Source organism: Lycorma delicatula, chromosome 10 (assembly GCF_047948215.1).
Source record: "Lycorma delicatula isolate Av1 chromosome 10, ASM4794821v1, whole genome shotgun sequence".
In the NCBI taxonomy this organism is placed as follows: Eukaryota; Metazoa; Arthropoda; class Insecta; order Hemiptera; family Fulgoridae; genus Lycorma; species Lycorma delicatula.
In genome coordinates, this window is record NC_134464.1 from 97,700,349 (window position 1) to 97,711,256 (window position 10,908).

Genomic DNA, 10,908 nt, shown 5'->3' on the forward strand with positions numbered 1-10,908 from the left:
AAAATTTGGTCTGGTGAATGTACTCTTGTTTTGTGATGTCATAACATCACAAAACAAGAGAGCAATGAGTAGAAGGCATGTTGTAGTAAACCCCGGGTTGCCAGTCTGCAAGTTATGTCCAAGAATCAATGGACAAAAAATCATGCCAGTGTAGTTAAGTTCAAGATCATATCTGTGCAAGTCTCCTCCTCTGTACTTAATATTAGTTCAAGAGTTAAGGATATTTTTTGTTTGTATCAGATCTTCACTTCAACTGGTATTCTATGAGGTTTATTTATATTATTGTGGATAGTGTTAAAGAAATAATAAAATTCACTTTTAGCAAAAGCAAAAGCAAATGTAGATTTTTATTTTTTTTCCATGTTTTTAATTTTGTTTTTCGTAAATGACATTTTGCTTCCTTTAGTTGTTTTATTTTACATTAATTTACTTTTCTTGTTAAGATGTAGTTAAAAATGCAATACCTAAGTAAAAATTTATTATTTTATAATAAATTGATAACCGTGCAATTTTTGTTAAATAAACACATTAATTGTCGCAAAGCCACAGACAGAGTTTCTGTTTTACAGTGATTCTTGAGTACCTGAGATAATGATAACTATTGAGGCTCGCATTCTGTATGTTTGAAAAAAATGATTAAAACCTGATTAGGTTTGGGATCAAGATGAGATATGAATCATAACATAAACAAATAACCATAAAATAAATATTGAATACATTAAAAGTATTAAACCATAGTGTATCAAAAACTGGACAAAAGATTATGAGACCTTGACAATAGAGACAAACATTCATAGAACAGTGATTGTGCTTTAAGAATGACCGTAACAATTACACTGGTAAACATGATTTTTGACTCATGATTATCAATATGTGTAGTTAATGCAGTTTTCAAATATTATTTGAAATTTCTCCATCACCCACAGTTTTTTATTTTAATTTTTTTAAATATTTTAAAACGTGTTTTTCGTCAATTTGTCGATTGCCAAGTAAAAGCTCATAGAGCATTGTAAATATGATGGATCCAATTGAGCTAACTCAACGGTAGTACTGCTATTGTTGTGCAGGTTCAGATGTGTATAGGCATGTACAAACACGATCTAGTGTACCATATATTCATAAAAACGATGCCAGTTGTGAGATAATAGTGAACCAGTAAACACATCATTGTGAATGCTTTGTGTGTCTGAGTTATTGTGTATTGCATATTTACAACTTTATTTCTTTTAATTACTTGTTAATTACAAAATTCCTAGAGTCTGTTTAAATCATCCTACAAATTTTTGTTATGTATCTGGTGAAGTGATGCTAAAGTCCCAAAGGCAAAACCTTACTCCATTAGTAAAAAGTGTAATGAACTTCATTTTGGGTGTAGAGTCAGGGACCAAACAAGGGCTTGGGCCCCACGTATCTGTTATTTTTCGTGTTCTAGGTTCCTCACTGCATGAAAAAATGGCATACGTCACATGCCATTTGCTGTCCTTATGATTTGGAGGGAACCCAAAATCATTTTTGTGACTGTTATTTCTGCTTAACAAACATTAAAGGGATTACATCAAAATCAAAACATACAGTGCTGTACCCTAACTTGCAATCTGCAGTAAGAGTGGTTCCACACTGCAAAGAATTGCCCGTACCAAAGCTTCCAGAACATGTGACATTAGAGGAAGAGAGCTTAAAGTCTGATGGAAGTAAGGAAGAAAAAGAAACAGATTCCCGGCTAAAAGGATGGAATCTTTTTTAAAAGAATACAAAGATATGTACGTATTGTAATCGTCATTCTGAATTTAAAGACTATTTTTCTGAAGAAAATGGCTTAGTGTTTTGTAATGACATTTCTTCTCTTATGGAGACACTTTGTAATGAACATAATCCAACAGAATAGCACTTGTTCATTGATTCCTCTAAAGTTAGTTTAAAAGCTGTGCTTCTGCATAATGGCAATAAATTCCCATCTGTACCTGTAGCTCACCCTACTAATATGAAAGAAACATATGGAAACTCAATTTATATTGAAAAAGCTTCAATATGCAGTGTATGAATGGAATATCTGTGGTGATTTGAAGGTAATTGCACTTGGTCTGCAGCTTGATTACACAAAGTAATGTTTTCTGTGTGAATAGGATAGTAGGGACAGAAACAACCATTTCATTAGAAAAGAATGGTCTAAACAAACGCTAATCACTCATTCCTGAATAGAAAAATGAAAAATCTACTTCTGTTATATATCAAATAAGGATTAAAAAAGAATCTTGTCAAGGCCATGGAAAATACTTCTGGTTTCATGTATTTAAAACAGAGTTTCCTAAAATTAGTGATGCAAAAATTTATAGAAGGAATATTTGTGTGTGCATAAATACGATTACTAATGCATGATGAAAATTTGAGGAACTATTGAATCCACTGGAGAAAGCAGTTTGGCAAGCATTTAAAAATGTTACTCAGAGTTTTTTGGAAAATCGAAAGGTGGAAAATTACTGTGATATTGTCAGTGATCTTATAAATCTTATATATCTTTGGGTTGTAGTATGTATCTAAAAGTACACTTTCTGCACCACACTTAAAGTTCTTCCCAGAAAATCTTTGTGCAGTGAGTGATGAGCACAGGGAACACTTTTATCAGGAATTTCAGCTATGGAAAAGAGGTACCAAGGCAAATGGAATCCTGATATACTGACTGATTATTGTTGGTTGGACCATCATAGGGATGCTCCACAGGCGAAGTATAGCAGAAAATCATAATTTCTTACTTTGTAGGTGAGTCTCATGTCTGAATAGAGAAAGTATTAAAATATTTGAAATTATAAATGCCTATTTCTCAGAAACCTTGCTTGATGGGGAAAACTGATATCATATTTGAATTCAGGTGAAAAAATATTATCAGAATCATATATTTTTCTTACAGAGACAAAAAAAATTATTTTTTGTTCTCCAGTGTTATAAGCAGTTGGAAATAAGCCAAGATGTTGATTTCATTAAAATTTTAGAATAATTCTTTGATACAGATATTATAATTATCTTACTGTGTTTGTTATTTAGTTTGCACTTATTGTTGTAATCTTCAAATCATACTTAAGAGCTGTATTCTCCCCTGTTTGGCTCATTTCTTAAAATTTGCTTATTGCTTTGTCACTTCTTCACTTTTTGTGGAGGAAGTTTAATGCGAGTTTTTTGTACTTAATTATTATAATTGATTTTAATGTTTTTGACTATTAGTTAATGTAACGTGATGAAATTTATTCAAGATGAATTACTTTTTATAAATTGGAGGTTCTTGGATCTTTGTATGTTTTAAAGGCTGAAAATATACTAACATAGACAGCTATAGACGAAATGATTCCGGAACCGATTTAAACTTTCTCCATACTTAAAATCTCAATTAAAAAAATCGGTTTGCGCCTACACGTTGGTTCGTCTGGATAACCAGTTAGAAACGTGGAGATTTCTACTGGTGAACTAAATCGGAATCACCTCTCTGGATCACATCCAGAGTTGTAACTCGGGAATTTATTCCCACCCAAGGCTGACTTGCCTTTGAAAGTCAAATATGGAAGGTCTTTTAAGAAAAAATCCACCGTCTGGTAAATACCAGAGAAGGCTGCACTCGGATCCGGTGGGCAGCTGCTTAAAAGATAACAATGAATCGGAGCGTTTGGAAACACCCAAAAACAACACAACTTCAAAATTGAGGATAAGACACAAGCAAATAAACTACATTGCCACTCACAACATTAATTCTCTAACTCAACCCGGCAAACTAAAAACTCTAACAGACATAATGGACAAACAAAATAACCTAATCGCAGGACTTCAAGAAATGAGAAACACCGATCGAGAGCCGTTTGAATCTCAGGGTTACAGAATTTACAAAGGAATCCCCGGGAAACGTGTGATGAAGAATTGCCCACAGTTCGGAACAGGATTTGCAATCAATCTTAAAATAATTGACTCAGTCGTAGAATTTAAGTCTTACTCCCCCAGGATTTCAACCTTAACCCTAAAATCAGCCAATAAATTCTACACCATAATAAATGTCCATGCTCCCACCAATGACAAAAACAATCTTAAAAAAGATAGAGAAGAGATGGACAAATTCTGGGAACTTCTTGACCAAACTGCAAACAACATAAATAAGACCCACACGAAGATTTTAATAGGGGACTTTAATGCCCAACTTGGTAAAGAACGAAGATATCGTGATATTATCGGAAAATGGCCTGCCCAAAAGAAAACTAACAAGAACGGCCAAAGACTTGTCGAATTTTGCAGAAACCATAATATGATCTCAAAATCCACCTATTTTATGAGAAAACCAAACAAATTGAAGACTTGGAAACACCCGGATTGGAAAAAAGGAGAATGGCAACTGGATCATGTTTGCATGGACCGGAATTATCACAAGGAGATTTATAATGTAAAAGTCTTGAGAGGAACAGATACTGGATCGGACCATTACTTAATTAAAGTTAAAATAAAATTCACCCCGCATAAAAAGAAAAAATCCCAACCTAAAAACAAAAGAGCTTATGATCCACATAAATTAATAAACAATGCCATCTTTGAAGAAACAACAAAAAAAATCAAATTAACTAATAATTTAAAAGAACTGACATCCCAACTGAAAGAAATAGCTGAAGAACTAGCCCCTATAAACCCAAGAAAAAAACACCAATGGTGGAATGAAGAATGTGACAAAGCAGTCAAAGACCGACACCGGGCTTGGATCAACCACCAAACCCAGAAAACTGAAGAATCTAACCATGAATTCACCAAACAAAGGAAAATAACTCAGAAAATTATAAGAGGAACCAAACGACAAGCCCAAAAAAACTTGATTCAGCAAATAGAAGAAAGTTCCAAGAAAACTAATTTCCGAGACTATTATAAAATTTTTGGTCAGGCTCTTCAAAGATATGAACCACCCACCCTTATGCTGAGAGGAAAAAAAGGAAATATGGCCCACACCAATAAAGAAAATGCTGAAATTTTGGCAGAAACCTTCAATAGACTCCTCAACTGTGACGACCCCCCAGAGGTTTTTGAGATTGACACTGAAACTCCAGTTAAAACTTCACCAGTAAATATCAACCCGCCAACAATTCAAGAAGTTCTCGCAGCCTTAAATTAAATAAAAAACTACAAAGCAAGCGGAGAAGACCAGCTTTTCGCAGAACTCTGGAAACACTCATCAGTTTATTCAGTCAAAACTTCCCTACATCTATGCCTCGTGAAAATATGGAATGAAGAAAAACTTCCAGAACACTGGACCACAGCCCTCATCCATCCATTACATAAAAAAGGGGATAAAACTAATCCTGAAAACTACAGAGGCATATCTCTCCTGGATTGCACATACAAAATCCTGTCGAGAATCGTATACAACCGATGCAAAGACCAACTTGAACTGGAACTTGGGGAATACCAAGGGAGATTTAGGCCATGGAGAGGTTGCCCGGAGCAAATAATATCCCTAAAACTTATGATGGACTTATATAAAAGACGGAAAAAACAACTAATAATCACCTTCGTCAACTTTAAAAGGGCCTATGATTGTATACACCAACCATCCATGCTGAATATTCTGAGAAACCTGGGCCTTCACCCTAAACTCGTAAACATGATAAAATTAACTTTAACCAATACCCAGTCCAGAGTGAAATTCAGAGGTGAACTCTCTCAACCCTTCTACATAAAAACTGGATTGAGGCAAGGAGACGGCCTCTCACCACTCCTTTTTAACTGCGCCCTTGAATTTGTCATGAGAAAATGGTATGAAATAAATCCCAAAAATATAAAAATGGGTACTAAGAAAAACTCCATCACACTAAATTGCCTAGGATTTGCAGATGACCTCGCTCTTTTAGCAAATAATATTCAAGAAGCCAAAACACAAATCATGAGCCTTCAAAACCTAGCACAAAAGATAGGGCTTCATATCTCTTTCGAAAAAACTGAACTAATGGCCATAGATCCTCTGGTAATAGAGCACATTACGGTAAACAATCAGAAAATTAAAATAGTAAAACAATTTAAATATCTAGGGGAAATAATAACTTATAATTTAAATGAAAAAGTGACATGGCAAAACAGGACAAATAAAATGATTAAATCCCAAAAATTAACTTGGTCAACATATAACAAAAATGCCTTTCTGCTAAAACAAAACTTAAACATTATAAAACTGTAGTACAGCCAGAAGTCACCTACGGAAGCGAGACCCTTTTCAAAATCACTCAGAAAAACCGAATTGAAAAAATTCTGAAAATAGAGAGGAGAATTGTCAGAACGTGTATCAATAAAAAACACCAAAAAGAAGGCCAATGGTGGATTGTGCCAAATGAGGTGGTGTATCGAGAAATAGAGCCTGTTACTGATACTATGCGGAAAAAAATAATCTCTTTCTTCGGTCATCTCATAAGGACACCGCAAACAAGACTGTCAAGAAATATCATTGAAAAGCTCTGGTTCCAAAAACTAGAAGTAGGATGGATCAAAGAAATTAGAGAAGATATGAAAGAATTGGGAATTTCCCTGACTGACCTACAGAATAAAACTGGAAAAATTACAAAGCTAAAAGATAAAAGCATTAGATTTAAACAAAAGACAGACAAACGACAAAATACAACGAAGAGGGTGTTTACGGATGAAGAAAAGAAAGCAAGATCTGAACGGATGAAGAAATACTGGGCAGCTCGAAAGAGTAAAATAACACGCTTTTCTCAGAAAAGATCCAACTAAAATTGACTTAAGTGGTCCCATGTTGGCCGTAAAAGCATAATAAAATAATAATAATAATAATAATAATAGACAGCTATGCTGTAATTTAGATTTATTTGTAATTTTTATTTAGTCTTTAATTTTATTTTATTAGATGCTTGTGCTTTAGTTTATTTTCCATCTTATAATTTCTGTATGTTATATTCTTTATTTTCCAAGTTTATTTCATTACTAACTTTTACTTGCATAGTTAATATTCTCTTCTTTTATTATAATGGGTTAAATAAGTAATTTTTTGTGAATTTATAGTCTACTGTGGTTTACAATCTTCAAAGACGTGTTAGAAATCTAAGAGATCAATTACAGAGAAGAGATCTTCATTTAGATTTGCTAAGAAGAAAAGTTGCATTACATGAGGATTGCACTCGTATGTGATCACTTTTAGAAGCTGAATGTGATGATGCAAACCTCAGGTAATTTTAGTTATTTATTGAGAATAACGAGTTCTTTGGTTTCTGTTTTATAAAACAAGATAATATTCTAAAACATAATAATCTTAACAAAATAACTTAAATTCTCTTATGCTGTCTTTATATTTTATGATTGCAAGAGTTTTGCGGTTAAAAAAAAAGAAAAAAAATCCTTACAATAAACGTAAATAAATAAATAAAGAATAGTATTTAAGTTAAATAAACAATTTAATTGATCGCTTCATAATTTTAAAAATATTGAAAAAATCTTCATCTCATTTGAATAGTGTAAACTTTTTTTTAAAAGATTCAAAAAGTTGTAGAAAATAACAGCCTGGGTGTTGGGTACCACCTTGGACTAGTGCTTTGGACAATAGCATGTTTTTGCAACTCGTTGTCGGGGATGGCCAGCTGCAATGTCTAGGGATGTTGGTTACCCCTTAGAACATTTATTGACAACTCCAGCACTTTAAAAATCAAATATCCCTATTACAGAGGCCTGGTAGTCAGAAATGTTTGCCCCATTATATACCTCACATAGTTCTGCTTCCTGAGAAGGTAGCAGATTCTGCTTGCTGGGAATTGAAAACCAGCATGGTTTTTTTAAATTTCATGATTTAATAATCTGTACTGCAGTCAGAGTTGATCTGTCTTGAATGTGTTGTAAGGAGACCTCACAATACATTCAGCCCTTTAGTCAGTGGAATAAGAATTATCAGAACCTACTGAATCGAGGGTATAGCATGCAGAAAGGATATAACAAAGGATCATCTTGTTTATCGGTATTGTAGCAAACATGTTAACACATTTTTATGATGTACTTGTTTTTAGGATTAAATAACAAGAAATGACTTAACATTTTTTCCAGCCAACTTTTTATTAATGTTCTGATGATGTCTAAAAGTAGTCACTGAAAGTGCTATAAGTACCTTTATTTTATATAATAATAAAGCTTTTACATTTTTTTATCTGTTAATAATTATTTTGTTTAATTTTATAGTTGTATATTCAGACCTACAGATGCGGTTTGTTCAACCATTCCTTTATTAAATCTGATTATGATAATTTACTGGTGTGGTGGCTTCATTTGCTTAATTTGACAGTAATTATTTTTTAATGATTATAATTAACTTGGTTTACCTTTTTCCTTTATATTTAAAAAGAAACATTTTTTTAGACATAGGTTGGCTTAGAATATTGATGCACCACAAAACTGCTGGTTTATAATGATTCTAACCTCAACACCATTGGTGGATATAAGATTCCCTTGTGTTTTGATGTACTGCATTTTGAAATTTTCTAGAAATAGTGAAATCATTGTGTTTGGGGAAGGTACAGTAAGTTTAATTCATTTTTTGGTACTTTTTAGGAATTTGACAGCAAAAAAAATAAAATAAATATTTGTTTTTAATTAATGTAAAATAACAATAATTAAGATTATTGAATTTAGTTTACAAATTACTTTTGTTATTAATAAGCTATATGTAATTCGTGTATTTAGCTTAAATTAGATGAGGTTAGCGAGTGAAGCAAGCATAGGTTATGTTTTGTTAGCTTATGTTGATATTTGTTCATTAGATGTACCATTAGTCACTACACAAAATTATAACCAACATAACCTATGCTTACTTTTTCTTACTAGCCTCATCTAATTAATATTAAATATACAAATTATATACAACAGTTGTAAATAAAAAGGTGGCTGTAAATTCCAAAAATGTACCTACTTTTTCTGCAATTATTATTATTTTTTAAATAATTGTAAATGGCACTAATGATAATTTTCATCTCAAATTCTTTAATGTGAGATATGTGGGACACAGATTACCGAGTGTCTTAAGCCGGTCAATTTTATTGTATTCTTATATATTTATACCAATTCAAAAAGGGACTTCACAACTTTAAAAGCTTATAAAAATTTATTGAGAAACTTACAGAATCATTTGAGCTCTCATTTCAAAGAAAAACAAATCACATTTGTCACCCGACATTCAGTTTGGTTCGATATCGCTGCTATTTGTAATATGATATATATCCCACCTGATTTCATTCCTATTCGATTTCATTCCAGACTGTTACCAGCAAATTAGAAGTTAATTCGAAGTTCTAGCTTAACAAGATCACAGGCAAAGGTGTTACACAAATTCACTCTTTTATGAAAAGCCTGTCCAGATAAACTATACTATTTATGATTACCTTCTGGAAGAAGAACGGACTGTTGTCTTTGGAAGAGCTTTTCAACAAAGGTCTGGTGCCATGAGTAAATTATATGCCTACTAGCAGGCTCTACTGTTCTCTATGAAAATTATGCTGAACTGCAGTTGCTGAATGCAAATCATGAAACCAAAGCACACAGCGAGTACGTTCTGCACCAGTAAATGTATCCATTTTTAACAACACTTAACAGCACTGGTGGGTGAATTTAGTACTAATAAACTACGTGAGTCAAAACTTGATGTGTTTTGCTCTGAAATGAGACTTCAACCAAATCTGTAAATTCTCAGTAAATTTTTATACGCTTTTAAAGTTGTCAATTCCTTTTTGATCCTGGTATTTTTTCGGTACGGTAACTTGTAAGGCCATAAGACTTATCTTATTGCTTAGGCCCATAGGAAAGAAGAAAAGCTTGTTATTTAAAGCTATTACTTAGGTTATTAATTATATTATAATGTAATAGCTAACGGTAATTAACTTTATGACAATAGATTTTTAATTTCATTTCTTGTATTATTTATCATTTTTCTTTCTTTATTGAATAGAGTAAAAAAGTTGAATAAACAGCTCGATAAACTTCAATTGCAACTTGCAGAATCCAGGTCATTAAGTAGAGATTTAAAAGTTCAACTTACTGAAGCCTGTGATTACAAGATAATAATAAAAAGTAAATACCTCATTGAATTTAATTAATAAGTATTAAAATTTTCAGCAATTGATTTATGTTATTAATACCGTAAAATGCATACAAGATGATATACAAGATAATGCATACAAGAACTTTTTTTTGGTTTGTTGAGATTAATTTTGGTAAATTACAACTGATAAATAAAAATGTAATAAATAAAAAAAGCAAAACTTGTTCAAAACTCTATTCTGAGGAATTTTACATAAAATGAAAAGAAAACATTTGATAATGGAAAAATTGAAACCTTGAAAAACGGTAGGATTATTCTTCAAGTGTTATCATGCCCTTCGACTTTATTGTTAAAATTAATAAATTAATTATGCTTGGAAAGTGAAGGTTTGAGTTCACTTTTTATTTATTTTCTTAATTCTGAATTTTTATGTATGAAGAAATTTATTCAAGGGTAGTAGTTGATTTGGGATGTTAATATATGGGAAATATTTCTGTAAACATAAGTTAGGAATTGCTTTGTTTTAGGAATGCAACTAGTGAAATATTTCACTCTGATCATTGCACCAAGAATAATATTAAGCTATACTAAACAGTTGGGATTCAAAATTAAGGGACAAATTAGATGGTTTTCATTTTTTTGACCTGAAAAATTGAATAAAACGGATTCCAGAACTACATCTCGTCATTTTCAAGAAAACTTTCACAGTCTAAAAAGTTTTATTTGAAAATAACTTTTTTTTGGTTTGTTGAGATTAATTTTGGTAAATTACAACTGATAAATAAAAATGTAATAAATAAAAAAAGCAAAACTTGTTCAAAACTCTATTCTGAGGAATTTTACATAAAATGAAAAGAAAACATTTGATA

The 10,908-nt window shown here is 32.0% G+C and overlaps 1 pseudogene; it reads left to right on the forward strand.

Moving 5' to 3' along the window:
• Positions 1-10,110, forward strand: part of LOC142330929 (coiled-coil domain-containing protein 170-like) — a 32,905-nt pseudogene extending 22,795 nt beyond the window's left edge.
• Positions 10,111-10,908: the final 798 nt, after the last annotated feature.